We start from the raw sequence: 14,132 nt of genomic DNA, 5'->3' as shown, positions 1-14,132 counted from the left end.
AGGTTTAGTGATGAGAGTTGTGTTCAACAGTATAGGTGAAGAAAGGATCTCAAGAAAAAAAATAGAGTAATATGCTCTATGAAATGCTCCAAAATAGCCAAAGTGAGATTACTGCAATTTGATTGTTGGAATTGACAACATGAAGGGCATTGGTGACTTTGAAAAGAGGAGTTTTAGTGGAGTTTGTGGACTAAAACTAGTGCAAGGGGTCATTATGAAGCTAACAATTATCTACACTTTCAAGAACCTTTCCTGTAAAGAGTAAATAAATGGAGCAGAAGTTAGAGGAGAAATGGGATCAAAGGGGAATTTTTAATATAAAAGAAAGAATTTATTTATACACTGATTTGAATAACACAAAAGAGAGAATTGGTAGTGGTGGAAAGAGAGAATCAGTGCAACAATTTCCTTAGGTAGATGTGAGGGAATGAGATGTAAAAGCAAGGAGAGGGGGGATATTTAGCGAGTAGCATGACATTTATTATTATTGTGTATGCACAAAGAGTAAATTAGTAAGTAATAAATTATTTATTTGCTTTGCCCATAGGAATTAAATGTGTACAAAATAAAGGATTTGATTTTATATGCCTCATCCCACTGGTCTATAAATATGTCTGAGCACTGATATCATTATGGATAGACTTGTCCTAGTCTGCATCCCACTGGTTCTTTATGGAAATTCGGAGGAGAATAAACCAAATAATTTGAGATTCAGCTGCTGTTCTTCATTGTTTATGTTTCATGGTCCTTTTTAGATTCAAAAATTAGAACATAATATTTACATATAGTTTCCTTACTCTCACTAATGTCACATTTCTCTTTTATAACAAGGATACAAATTTTCTTCCTTCTATTTTAAATTCAAAACTGTCTACTTGAAAAGTTTTTTATAAATTGCAGTTTCAACATTTTCCTATCCTCCCCATATTGTATTATTTTCACAGTATCCAGAAGTTAATGCAGGAACTACTCATCCTTATCACATGCTGTTTAGTCTAAAGTAGAGAAAAGTTGAATTGTATCAAAGTTCTCCATGGCTTCTAAGCATATATTCATTATGACACGTAGTATTACTATGACCTGCTAAATGCTAGCGCCAGCGAAAACCATGAAAGTTCAAGTAAAAACATGTATCATCTTACAAAATATTTCCCTTGTAATCTCTACCACCCACCTGGTATTCTCTAGATAAACTATTTATTATTTGTGTATTTTTATTGAGCCCTACCTTAGATCATTTTCTAAGAATGTTCTACAAAACTATTCAAATCCTGATAAACACTCATAAATTAAGAGGTGGATACCAGTATTAACCTTTTTTAAAAAGTGTTTCAAGTTGTTTTTTGTTTGTTTGTTTTTTTAATGAGAGAGAGAGAGAGAGAGATCAGGGGAGGTGCAGAGAGAGAGGGAGACACAGAATCCAAAGCAGGCTCCAGGGTCTGAGGGGTCAGCACAGAGCCCGACATGGGGCTCAAACCCACAAAATGTGAGATCATGACCTGAGCCAAAGCCAGACACCTAACTGACTGAGCCACCCAGGTGCCCCTAAATATTTCAAGTTTTATTTATTTGCTTTGAGAGAGAGGGAGAGAGAGAGAGACAGAGAGAGAGAGAGAGAGAAGAGAGAGAGAGAGAGAGAGAGAGAGAGAGAGAGAGAGAGAGAGAATCCCAAGCAAGCTCCACACTGCCAACATGGAGCCTGATGCAGGGCTTGAACCCATGAACAAAGAAATCATCACCTGAGCTGAAATCTAGAGTCAGATGCTTAACTAGCTGAGCCACCCATGTGCCCTTAACCCTTTTAACAGATATAGAAACTGGGGAGTAGAGAGTATTAGAAAATTACTCAAGTTCACATGCATAATTAGATGATTGGTGGGTCCTGGATTTGAAGTTCTGGAATCTCCTCCATAGAACTTAACATCCAGAACACACCCACTACTATATTCTTCCCTGTGAGATCTTGAAATATATGGATTCTATTAGGAAAGCTTTATGGATAGGAATGTCTTCCTGTATATTTGATTTATATAGTTTGTTGGTTTTGTTATATAGTTTGATTTATAAGTTTTCTGGCTAGTTTTGAAATATTGTATGTGTACTGTGGACTTGATCATTTTAAGAATTATATATTGTTCATTTTCCCTTTAATGTTGTCCCTATTATGGTTTATACTATACCTTATTACCATGCATTCTAACATTAATATAGCACCAGAAAGCATAACCTTAAAAAAGAATACAAGTTGGTACATTTTTCTGGTTTTTTAACCATTAAAATAATCTCTTTTTAAAAATAAAAATGAATGAATCCATGTACCCAAAAAACCCAATAAACACAAGTAAGAATAAGTCAATAATACTGATTTTAATTTTGTTGAAACACCTATTTTATGTTAGTGATAGGAACCACTTATTTGAAGGCTATTCCTTTTATCCTTAAATCTATTTACAGTATCTGATAGTTGCTTCTAATTATGTCAAATTCAGATAGGTATATAGGTAGGTAGGTAGGTAGGTACACAGATAGATATATAGATGATAGATTTATACATACATATGTAATGATCATTACATTAAATGTGTTGTATTAATTACGATTGAAACAGAATAAAGTTTGAATGATTTGAAAATATTTTTTTCTTCTTTGAAATGCTATAAAAGTAAAAAAAAATGGATTAACAGACAGTCTTTGATGCTGAAAGCTTACACTGGGAGCTTCAAACACTGTCTTATTTCTTTTAGGCTATAGGTAAGAATATTTGTTGTATGGCAGATTTTCCCATGTCTACCCACAAGATAATTTCAGTCTCTTTATTTTCTGACCCAATTATTTAGGATGTTAGACATGATCATAAATTTTGGGATTTTTCAATGACAGCATGATTTTAAGTAAATGAATAAAATATTAATACATAATTTAGAAAGAATAAAATTATTCTAATACTTGTCTGATTCAGTAATCGAATATGACATTGATATTAAGTTCTATTCAAATTAGACACAAACTGTTGGAAAGCTTAAAGAAATCTATAATAATGCAAGAATGATCACTTGCTAAGATGAGCACTAGGTATTATATGTAAGTGATGAATCACTAAATTCTACTCCTGAAACCATTATTATACTACATGTTAACTAAATTGAATTAAAAAAAGTAGATGCACAAAAATGATAATAATACTTAACTGCAAAATAATAAAATAAGTAAATGGAAAATAAATGTAAATTAGGCTTAGGCTACTGCTGATTTCTGTTAAGGGTTTAGGAACTTTATGGCATTGCTGTTATAAACCAGAAAATTATTATCAAATATATTACTTATGCCTGAGACACACACACACATAGAAATACACAATACACACACACATATAAAAAGATATCTTCTATATATAATTCATAAGATTCTAGTCAATATCATTTTTCTAGAGTGTAAATAAAGATTTAAATGCATGGAAAATAGGAAAGACTACTTTGAGTTTTAATTATACATCATAAAAGTACTGCTATTCTTGGGAAAATCTATGAATATTTTGTGTGTACTTCTATGAATACACACCTATTTCATGTTATAACTTGAGTGTGTGGTTAAAAGGCTGAGAGACTGACATACAGACTCTAAGAAGGCAGAAGGAATACGGGTAGAGATCATTTAAGACAAATATGGACATTATTAGACATTATCGTCTTACACAAAGCATTAGATGAAGCCTCTTTCCACCTATCCCACACCCAGCAAAATTAAAGTAATAGGAGGAAACTATCCACATGACTTTCAAGATGGAAAACAATTTAAGGACATGGATTTATCAATATAAGGATTCAGAAAAGATGAAAATAAAATTAAATGAAAAGACCCAAAGCAGAGGAAATTAATATTACTAAGGATGAATCTATTAGTAGAAATCAGAAAGGAATAGAAGTGGGATTACTAACAGAAAAGGAATATAAGGAAATCACAGGAAATATAGGTGAAAATATTCCATGACAGATTGCAACATTGGTCAGATTTCTTTGTCCTATATTTACTCTTTAATTTGCAATTTTTCCCACTAAAGATGCCAAGATTGTTTTCCTACTCCTTGACTCCTAGGCAGATTTAAACCTAGATTTTAAGGTGTCTTCCATGTTTCCACTTACCTCCTTGGGCTTCTTCTCTCCCCATGAGAAGAACATGTCTCATGCTCCAGTAATCTCAGGAGGAAGATAAGATCACTCAACTCAGATCACCAATCACTAGCCAACTCACAGAAGTATGAGCTAAAATAAACATGTACTATTGTATTCAGTTGAGTTTTTATGGACCCTTTTAATGAAAGCGTGATAATAAATAGGCATAAAATGCTAAATAATATCAGGAAGAAGATAATACATGTGAATGGAAAATATAATCAATGGTAAGAATAATTGGTATAACCAAATTAGACAACTTGATAAATAGAACAGAAATCATTTCCAAAGTTACGATGTAGGAACACGATCCAGAAATAAAGTTTGTAATAAATCTATAAATTGTGTGCATGAATATATATAAGATAATAATAATAAATAAAGTAGTGAGATTAAGGTATTCAGGAAGAAGTATGAATGTCCTATTGATCATAAGTATCATAAAAATACATATTAGATATAGAATGTTCTACCACATGGCATGCCTACATAAATTATTAGAACTGAACAATGAAGAAAATATTATTTAGTCATCCAGGAAAAGTTTTACACGTAGTATAAGAAGGAAAGTCATTATATTTCATTGCATTCTTGAAAAGTTTCATTTTCAGGAAAATGTCTTGAAATTTCTTGAAAGTCACTTCAGTGCTAAAAAGCATTGGACAATGCTTACAAAATCCTAAGGTAAAGAATGTGTGATATGAAAGTATAATAGAAACCCTCCAGAATATCAAGCAATGTAAAGAGACAAACATAATAGAACCTTGATTAAATTTAGGAGAACATCGCTCATAGCACCTCTTAGAAAAAATTATATGTTATAAAACAATGTCATTAATGTAGAGAAGTATTTTTGAACAATTCTGGGTTTATGATGATAATACAAGATGTAAATGTTATAAATTTTATGGTATAATATTTACTATATAACTAACAACATTGAAGAGGATAATCAGGAGAATTAGGGAGACAGGTGAAAGTTTTAGTGTCCTCATCTTTTATATAATGTTTGTATTTGAATTCATCTAATACTGGAACATAATTTATGAAATATAATTACTCTAATCCTGATTGTTTTGTTATCTCTATTCTTAATACTAGAATGGATTTTTAAAGATTTTTTAGTGTTTAAAATAGATTTTTAAAAAATTTACTATATTTTTCAATGTTATTCCATTAATTTCTTTTCACTGGAATTTAAGTAATATTTGTCCTAACTCACATTATACAAAGTATTTCTTGCTTTATCTCTTGATCTAGGGCATGGTTACATGGGAGTATACTGACAAAGAAGTTCACTTTTCTGTATGCTTAAGATTTTGTACTTCATTTTATATATTTTTTCCTTAATGTGAAAGTTTTAAAAATGCATTCTTTTTTAAAAAAAATTTTTTAACTTTTTTTTTTTTTTTTTTTTTTTTTTTTGGTTTGAGAGAGAGAGACAGAGCGCCAGCGGGGGAGGGCCAGAGAAAGAGGGAGGCACAGAATCCAAAGCAGGTTTCAGGCTCTGAGCTATCAGCACAGAGCCCTATGCGGGGCTTGAACTCATGAACTGTGAGATTATGACCTGAGGTGAAGTTGGACACTTAACCTACTGAGTCACCCAGGTGCCCCAATGCATTCAATATTTTAAACATACATATTCTAATTGTATGTTCATTTAATGTTTAAGATTGTTAATTCTGAGTAGTAAGATTTATTTTTTCTTTCATTCTTTGTGGTTTTATGCATTGCTTAAATTACAGTAAACACGTGTTTTTTACACAAAGTATACAGTATTTTATATCTCAAGTATATGTACAAATAATGACAACTTTAACTGATAATAAGACAGTACATTAACAGTCACACAAGAAGCATGTTATGCTGTATCAAACAAAAAATAGATGTCAATTAGGAAAGAATGACCAGTGAGTGTTATTTATAAGAATGTGAAAGATGGTCAAGAATTTTACATATAGGAATGTCAGAGAGAACGCTTGAGTGAAAAGAGTCACAATATTTGTGAATTCTTTAACAAAATAAAAATAGGTTTTGGACACATACCATGTTCAAAACTGTGATGAGCAAACAAATATAAATGCTTCCTGTCCTGAAACAACTTATAATATAGTTTAAAAGACTTCGGTATTTGGCCTAGAGATAAGAAGACTAAGAGAACTTACTGATTTTCTTTTTTTTTTTTTTAAAAAGTACCTTTATGTGTAAAAGGAAGCATAGTGGTGGGCTGCCCAGATGCCTTCTTATTTTCCCAGCTGTTTGGAGTGTTAACTACTGACAGCTTGCAAGTGAATTGCTCTTACAGGCAGCCTATATCCAGTGATAAAACTGAGCCCTCTTGCTTCAATCACAGTAACCTTCACACATGTAGTTTCTTGGAATATTCCCCTAATAACCCCATGCCTGCAAATATCTTCCTTATAGTGTGTTTTCTGAGACCCTAACTTATGACAGTAGATATCATGAGTCATCCTAGATGTCACTTCTAAAATGTAATCTTACAGGGGCACCTGGGTGGCTCAGTAGGTTGAGTGTCTGACTTCAGCTCAGGTCATGATTTCGCGGCCAGTGAGTTCAAACCCCATGTCAAGCTCTGTTCTGACAGCTCAGAGCCCTGAGCCTGCTTTGGATTCTGTCTCCCCCTCTCTCTGCCCCTCCCCTGCCCATGCTGTGTTCTGTCTCTTAAAAATGAATAAACGTTAAAAAAAATTTTAAACATAATCTTACAGCTGCATAATTGGTTGCATGGCACTGTGGGTCCTATAATGGCCATTGGTGTACTTACTGCATCTGGAATGCTGTCCTGGTTCAATTGTTAAAACTTTTACAAGAAAAATAAAGTCTAAGGATGACTACTCACAAACTGGTCACAAACTGAAAGTGATAGGGAAAGCCATTGAGCCTCCATGACAATATAGCAATTTTCTGAAGGGCAGAAGAATTGAGAATCACTCCCATGATTTAATTATAAGGTTGGCCAAGCTTTAAAAAAGTTGCTTTTTAATTTTTTTTAATCTGTTTTTGAGAGAGAGACAGAGAGAGACAGAAACAGAACACAAGCAAGGGAGGGGCAGAGAGAGAGAGAGGGAGACACAGAATCTGAAGCAGGCTCTAGGCTCTGAGCTGTCAGCACACAGCCAAAGGCGGAGCTTGAACCCACAAACCATAAAATCATGACCTGAGCCGAAGTCAGATGCTTAGCCAATTGAGCCACCCAAGAGCCCCCAAAGATTGCTTTTTTAACTCCAGCAAGTCTGAAACACAAACATCAGTGACATGATTGAGAAAGAGTGGAACCCTGAGATTTGGGATGGGGGATTTGGTAACTCCTGGTGCCCTCTCTGGATTTGCACCAGTGTCTATTCCTTCCTATCAGAATTTAGAAACATCCTGTCCCTTTATGTTTAAAAGTAATGTAGAGGTCTTTACGTTCAAGGCAGCACTCAACCTCCTTCAGAACTCCTTTATCGTTTCTGCTGGACAATAAATTATATCACAACATAATACTATTTGGGAAGTATTTGGCCTACTAAAAGAGGAAGTAAGTATATTCCAAAGGTCCTGTCCTGCATGACTGAGGAAACATATGAACTTACAAAGAGCCAAGAGGATATATGATGGGGCTGGATATTAAGGACTCACACTCAAGGAGAACAGATGATAAATTTGACCAAGAGAGTCTATCTATATGGGAGCATTCTCCTTTGAATCATTATAAAAGCTGGGAAGATCCTGAGAGATAGTGCTAAACTACCAAGTGGCTTTTGGAAGATTGGAAAAGCCCACAAACTGAAGTATACACAAACTGAAGTATAAATGTAACAATTTCCTTGGAAAAGATTGAAGGAAATGATCATAAGTCTTGGAGAAATGGACATACTAGAGGGATATACTATATTCAGAAAACCCATATGCTGACTGTATTCTGTGGAAAGATACATTTACCAAAACATCATGGGATGCACCAGTAGGAGGGTCACCATCATCTCTGAGAAGTTAAGTAATAGCTGTCTTTTATAGGTAAGGACTGATGGCAACAGGTGCTGTGGTACCGAGTACCCTTTTAGTATTAGAATTATATAACACAGTGATAGAATTATAAAACACAGAAGACAGGTAGTATTTAAAAATCAGAATTAAGATGTCTGCAGTTATTGTAATGAGCAGCAAGTTTACCCTAGCATCTAAGAGGAGTCTGAACTACCAAAACATGAAAATTACTTAATTTACACAATCAAAACAAAATCAACACTAGATGAGGAGGAGGCTGAAAGAACCTACTCCAAGAAAAAGTGGCTTTATTGTCCAATTTCTAGATGAGGCCCAGTTCTCAGACCTGGATTCCATATACTGAGGGAGATCCTGGTTTTTCAAGAAGGTATGAATAATAAAAATAGTTAATATCAAAAGGTATTAAAAAGACTGAATAGATACATAAAATGAATTGTCCTCCAGACCTATTACTCTGTGCTTAGGGGAGCAACAGGGGTCATTTGAGAAGCAATAGAATCACTCATGAGATCTCTGACTGTATTACCAACTGTATCTTAGTTCGTTTAGGTGGCTATAAAAAAAATTCCATGGACTGAATATCTTATTCACAACAGAAATTTATTTCTCACAGTTTTAGAGGCTGAAGTTGTTGCCACATGCTTAGATGAGGACCATCTGCAGGGTGTCATACTTCCTATAGTATAGCAGAAGGGGCAAGGGAGCTCTCTTTAAGGGCATTGATCCATTCCTGAAGGTTCCTCCCTGTGACTAAATCACTCCCACAAAGCCCCACTTCCTAATACCATCATGTTGGACATTAGGATTTCAACATAATTTTGGAGGGACAAAAACATTCAGTCAATAGCAATATGACTGTAGGTCGGCTGTATATGAGCAAGAAAGCCATGTTGCTTTATTGATGAAAGTAATAAAATATCACAGAGAAACTTGTTAGAAGTTGCCAAAGAGACGGTAAAAAAGAAATCCCAAGGGAAACTGAACATGGCATATTATTATACTGGGAACAAGCAAACTAAGCAAAAAGCTGAAGCTCTGTCATGGTCTCAGAAGAGCAGCTGTGGCACAAACCTTTTCGTAGTAAAAATTCTAAGTTTCTGTTTGAGATACAGTGTTTTCTGATAACTACGGATATTCAGAGACAGTCTGAATCCTAGGGATAAACCAGAGACAAAAGAAATTATGAAGAATAAAACATCAACATTAGCCTTTACTTATCTATGAGAATTCATCAATCCTCCTATAAGGAAAGACTGGTAATTAGAAAGTATTACGCATTTATATGGTGAAGAAAAAGTTTTAGTGTGAACAGTCTGGGTTTGAAAACTGAGTCTCAGCAATAAAGGAAAATGAGATAGTAAGACTAATAATATAATATCATAATATAAATATAATAACAAAAAATCCCCGTAGAGGGTAGTTTTAAATGATTATACACCATCCAGTCATTCTTACCACTTTTCTAACCAAATTTTAGTTTGGGTCCTTGGTACCGTGGCCAATCAGGGGAATTTGGTCATTCCCACCTGGAGGGGATAGATAATTGATTTGGTTTTAAGAGATACTCTCATTTCCCTTGCTGAAAGTTTGGACCAAGTTGTCCTGATGAGACTGCTGGATGTTCCAGAGTAAGAAAGTGCCTCCTAGGGGTGCCTGGGTGGCTCAACTAGTTAAGAGTCTGACTTGAGCTCAGGCCATGATCTCATGGTTGATGAGTTTGAGCCCCACATTGGGCTCCCTGCGGTCAGGGCAGAGTCCACTTCAGATCCTGTCTCCCTCTCTCTCTGCGCCTCCCTTGCTTTCTCTCTTTCTCTAGAAAGGAAGGAAGGAAGGAAGGAAGGAAGGAAGGAAGGAAGGAAGGAAGGAAGGAAGGAAGGGAGGGAGGGAGGGAGGGAGGGAGGAGGGAGGGAGGGAGGAAGGAAGGAAGGAAGGAAGGAAGGAAGGGGAGAAGGAAAAGAAAAAAAGATAGAAACTCCCTTCTACCACTTGTAGAGGTCTACAAGGAAATTTCTCTTTCCTCCTTTTCATTTTGTCAGGAGATTGATGCTGGGATCAAGCTGCACATAATTTCATCTCAAGCTAACATATATATACAACATGTATGTTATATATATATCACATACATGTTGTATATATAACATATATACCATATAAATGTTATATATATAACATATATAACATATAACACACACACACATATATATAATATATAACATATATATTAAAAAAAAAAGGACAAAATACATTTATCTGTAAACAGCTGAGAGACTGGATTAAGCCAATTCTGCAATCTCAGGGTTTTCATGCTTGTGAGGAAATCATTTTTCTTGTTTAAGCCAGTGTGAGGTTTGTTTTGTTTTGTTTTTCATTTTTGCTATTGCCAACAGCCAAAAATATCATGATGTAGCTTATGAATACCAAATGTGATAATGAAGGTAAAACAGTTATAATAGTGCCAGACACACAATTAGCACTCAGGAATGGAGAAAATGTTTCTGTGTGTCCATCTCTGTCCAGTCACTAAACATAGTACTTGCTTTTTCCTGAACTCTAATTAAATATTTTTATTAAACATTCAGGATTATTTAAATTCATGTTGTCTACACGTTTTTAAATTTTTCTTGTTACTTTGTATTGTGTGTAGATCAATGTAATTCTAATGTAGTTCACAAGGTTATGAAGATCAAATGGAGATCAAGTATGGTAGTGAATTTGAAAGACTTTAACAGTAATTCGTACTTTTAATAATAAGCCCACACGAGGCGCCTGGGTGGCTCAGTCGGTTGAGCCTCCGACTTTGGCTCAGGTCATGATCTCACAGTTCGTGAGTTTGGGCCCCACATTGGGCTCTGTGCTGACAGCTCAGAGCCTGGAGCCTGCTTAGGATTCAGTATCTCCCTCTCCCTCTGCCCCTCCCCCCCACACACTCTGTCTTTCTCTGCCTCTCAAAAATAAAGAAAACTAATAAAAAAAGTTAAAAACAAAATAAGCCCACAAGATTTTGAACATTATATAAATTAATGGATTTCCTCTTTTTACAAAACTTATTTATAACTTTATTTTTTATTTTAAAGCTACTATTTTGATGGGCATTTTCATGGTTTTGATTTTTAATTTATTTATTTATAATTAGGAAAACCATCTTTAGTAATACAATTATTTTTGCTGTTGGAAATTTGAGAATTGCTCTGTGGCTGGGTAAAAGGTATCTTTCCTAACTGTTACATTGGTTTTTGAAAAGAATGTTTGCTAACTTTGACCAAAATGTATTACACATATTCATTAAATAAATATAGGACAATATATTTATTAATTTTTGATAATTTATTCATTACTGAGAATGGTATAGTTCTAATATGAATTTGTCAACATCTATCTTTAGTTATGTTATGTTTTTTCCTTTAATTTCTGGGACTATGTAGTTATGTGATACAAGTTTGTAATAGTTCTAGCCTACTAATGAGTAACTCATTTTGTCTTCGTGTGGTAACTAACATTTCCCCTAGTACTCCTTTTTAAAAGGATCTATTGGTTTAATATTAATTTAACTACATCTATTTTTTAATAAAATTCTACTTAATACCAGTTTTTCCATCTTTTAAACTTTTATCATTTCTATTCTTTATTTTTCAGTATGCCACTGGGAATAGTTTACAGATAGTTTTGTTGTTGTTTGGTCTATTTTGCAGTCTTTATAATATAACTGGCAATTTTAATGTATTTATGCATACTGAGACCACTAATGTAGTTGCATTTATTTCTGCAGTAATATTTTATACTTTTAAAAAATATTTATTTATTTTAAGAGATAGAAGGAGAGTATGAGCAGGGAGCGGGAGAGGGAGAGAAGCAGGCTCCACACTGTCAGCACAGATTCTGACATGGGGTTCAATCCCATGAACCTTGATCATGACCTGAGCTGAAATCAACAGTTGGACACTTAACCAAATGAGGCACCCAAGTGCCCCTATACTTTTAATCTTCCTCCATCTGACTTCTGAGTTGTATATACTTTTTATGTTTTTGGTGTTTAACACTTAATTTTTAATATTGATAACTGAAAAACTAAAAAATGAATCACTATCTGGCACTAAAAGTACAAAGTTGCTAAAACTTTACAGTTGGGTAATATTTACCTGTCTGAAATGTTACTTATTTGTATTTACTTGCACCTTGATTTATATCTACAAAATTAGATGGTGTATAGTTCAGTGGTTTCTATTATATTAGCATAGTTGGATATCCATCACCAATATTGAATTTTAGAACACTTTCATCATTCCAAAAAGAAGCCTGTACCCATTAGTAGCAACTCTCAATTCCTCTCTATATGAAAACCTTGGCAATCATTAGTGTACTCTCTATCTTTATGGATTTGCTTAATCTGGAAATTTAATATAAATAGGATCATATGATATGAATTTTGATGACTGGATTCTTTCACTTACCATAACATTTTCAAGAATCCTACGAATTATTGAGTTCATTAGCACCTCATATCTCTTTTAATTGATGAATAATATCCCATTTGTATGGACATACCACATTTTATTTATCCATTTACCAGTTGATGGACATTTGGCTTTTGCCATTTTGGGAATATTATAAATAATGCCACTGTAAATATTTATGTACAAGCTTTTGTGTTAATATATATTTTCAGGTATCTCAGGTATATCCTTTATAGTAGAATTGTTGGGTCATATGGTAGCATATTTAACCTTTTAGTGAATCACTGAACTGTTTTCTAAAAGACTGCATTATTTTACATTTCCACCAGTAGCATACAAGTATTCAAATCCCTTGAGCATTTAACTCTTTTTCTTTTTATTGTTGAGATGTAGGAGTTCTTTATATATTCTGAATATAAGTACCTTATCAGAGATAGGTCTTAAAATATTTTCTCCCATTCTATAGTTTGTCCTTTCATTTTTTCTTGGTGTGACCTTTAAAACACAAAATATTTTAAGTTTGAGGACTTTAATTGATCTATTTTATATACATTCTCACTTGTGCTTTTGGTGTTATATTTTTAAAAAATCATATAGCATAAGATCACAAAGATTCATTTCCATATTTTCTTCTAGGAGTTTTAAAGTTTAGCTCTTACATTAAGGCCTATGTTCCATTTTACAATAATTTTAGTATATGTCATAAGGCAAGAACTAAATTTCATTCTTTTGCATGTAGATATCAAATTGTTCAAAGATATTTGTTAAAAGGACTATACAGTGACCCTTGAACAATGCAGGAGTTAGGGACATTGATCCCTACCCCCTGTGCAAAAAACTGCCTATAACTTTTAACTTTCCCAAAATTTAGTTATTGAGCTATTTTTGCATGTGGGTGGACCCACACAGTTCAAACTGGGTTTTTCACATGTCAACTGCACTTTCCCCAACGAGTTATGGTGCCATCCTTGATGAAATCAATTTACTATAAATGTGATGGTTTTTGGATTATCCATTCTATTCCATTGATTTATATGTAAATTTGTATGCCAGTACTACACACTTCCTAATTTCTGTAGCTTTGTAAAATATTTTAAAGTCACAAAGTACAGGACCTCCATCTTTGTTTTTTTTCATTAAGATTCTTTTTATTAAGATTGTCTATTTTAGGTCCCCTATATTTACATACAGATTTTAGAATCAGCTTGACAATTTCTGCAAAATACGCTGCTGAATTTTTGATAGTTATATTGGTTCTATAAATTCATTTAAGACATTACAGTCTTAGCAATATTAAGTCTTTAAATCTGTGAACATGGCTCTTTCTTCATTTATTTAGGTCTGTAATTTCTTACAGCAATGATTTGGAGTTTTCAGTGCAGAAATCAAATACACCTTTTGTCAAATTTATTCTTTTGTTAAATTTATTCTTAGTATTTTAATATGTTTACTGCTATTACAAATGGAAATGTTTTATTAATTTTATTTTCAAAATGTTCAC

Source organism: Panthera pardus, unplaced genomic scaffold, assembly GCF_024362965.1.
Source record: "Panthera pardus isolate Hobbes unplaced genomic scaffold, ASM2436296v1 HiC_scaffold_1, whole genome shotgun sequence".
NCBI lineage: Eukaryota > Metazoa > Chordata > Mammalia > Carnivora > Felidae > Panthera > Panthera pardus.
This window is presented reverse-complemented; position numbering follows the sequence as displayed.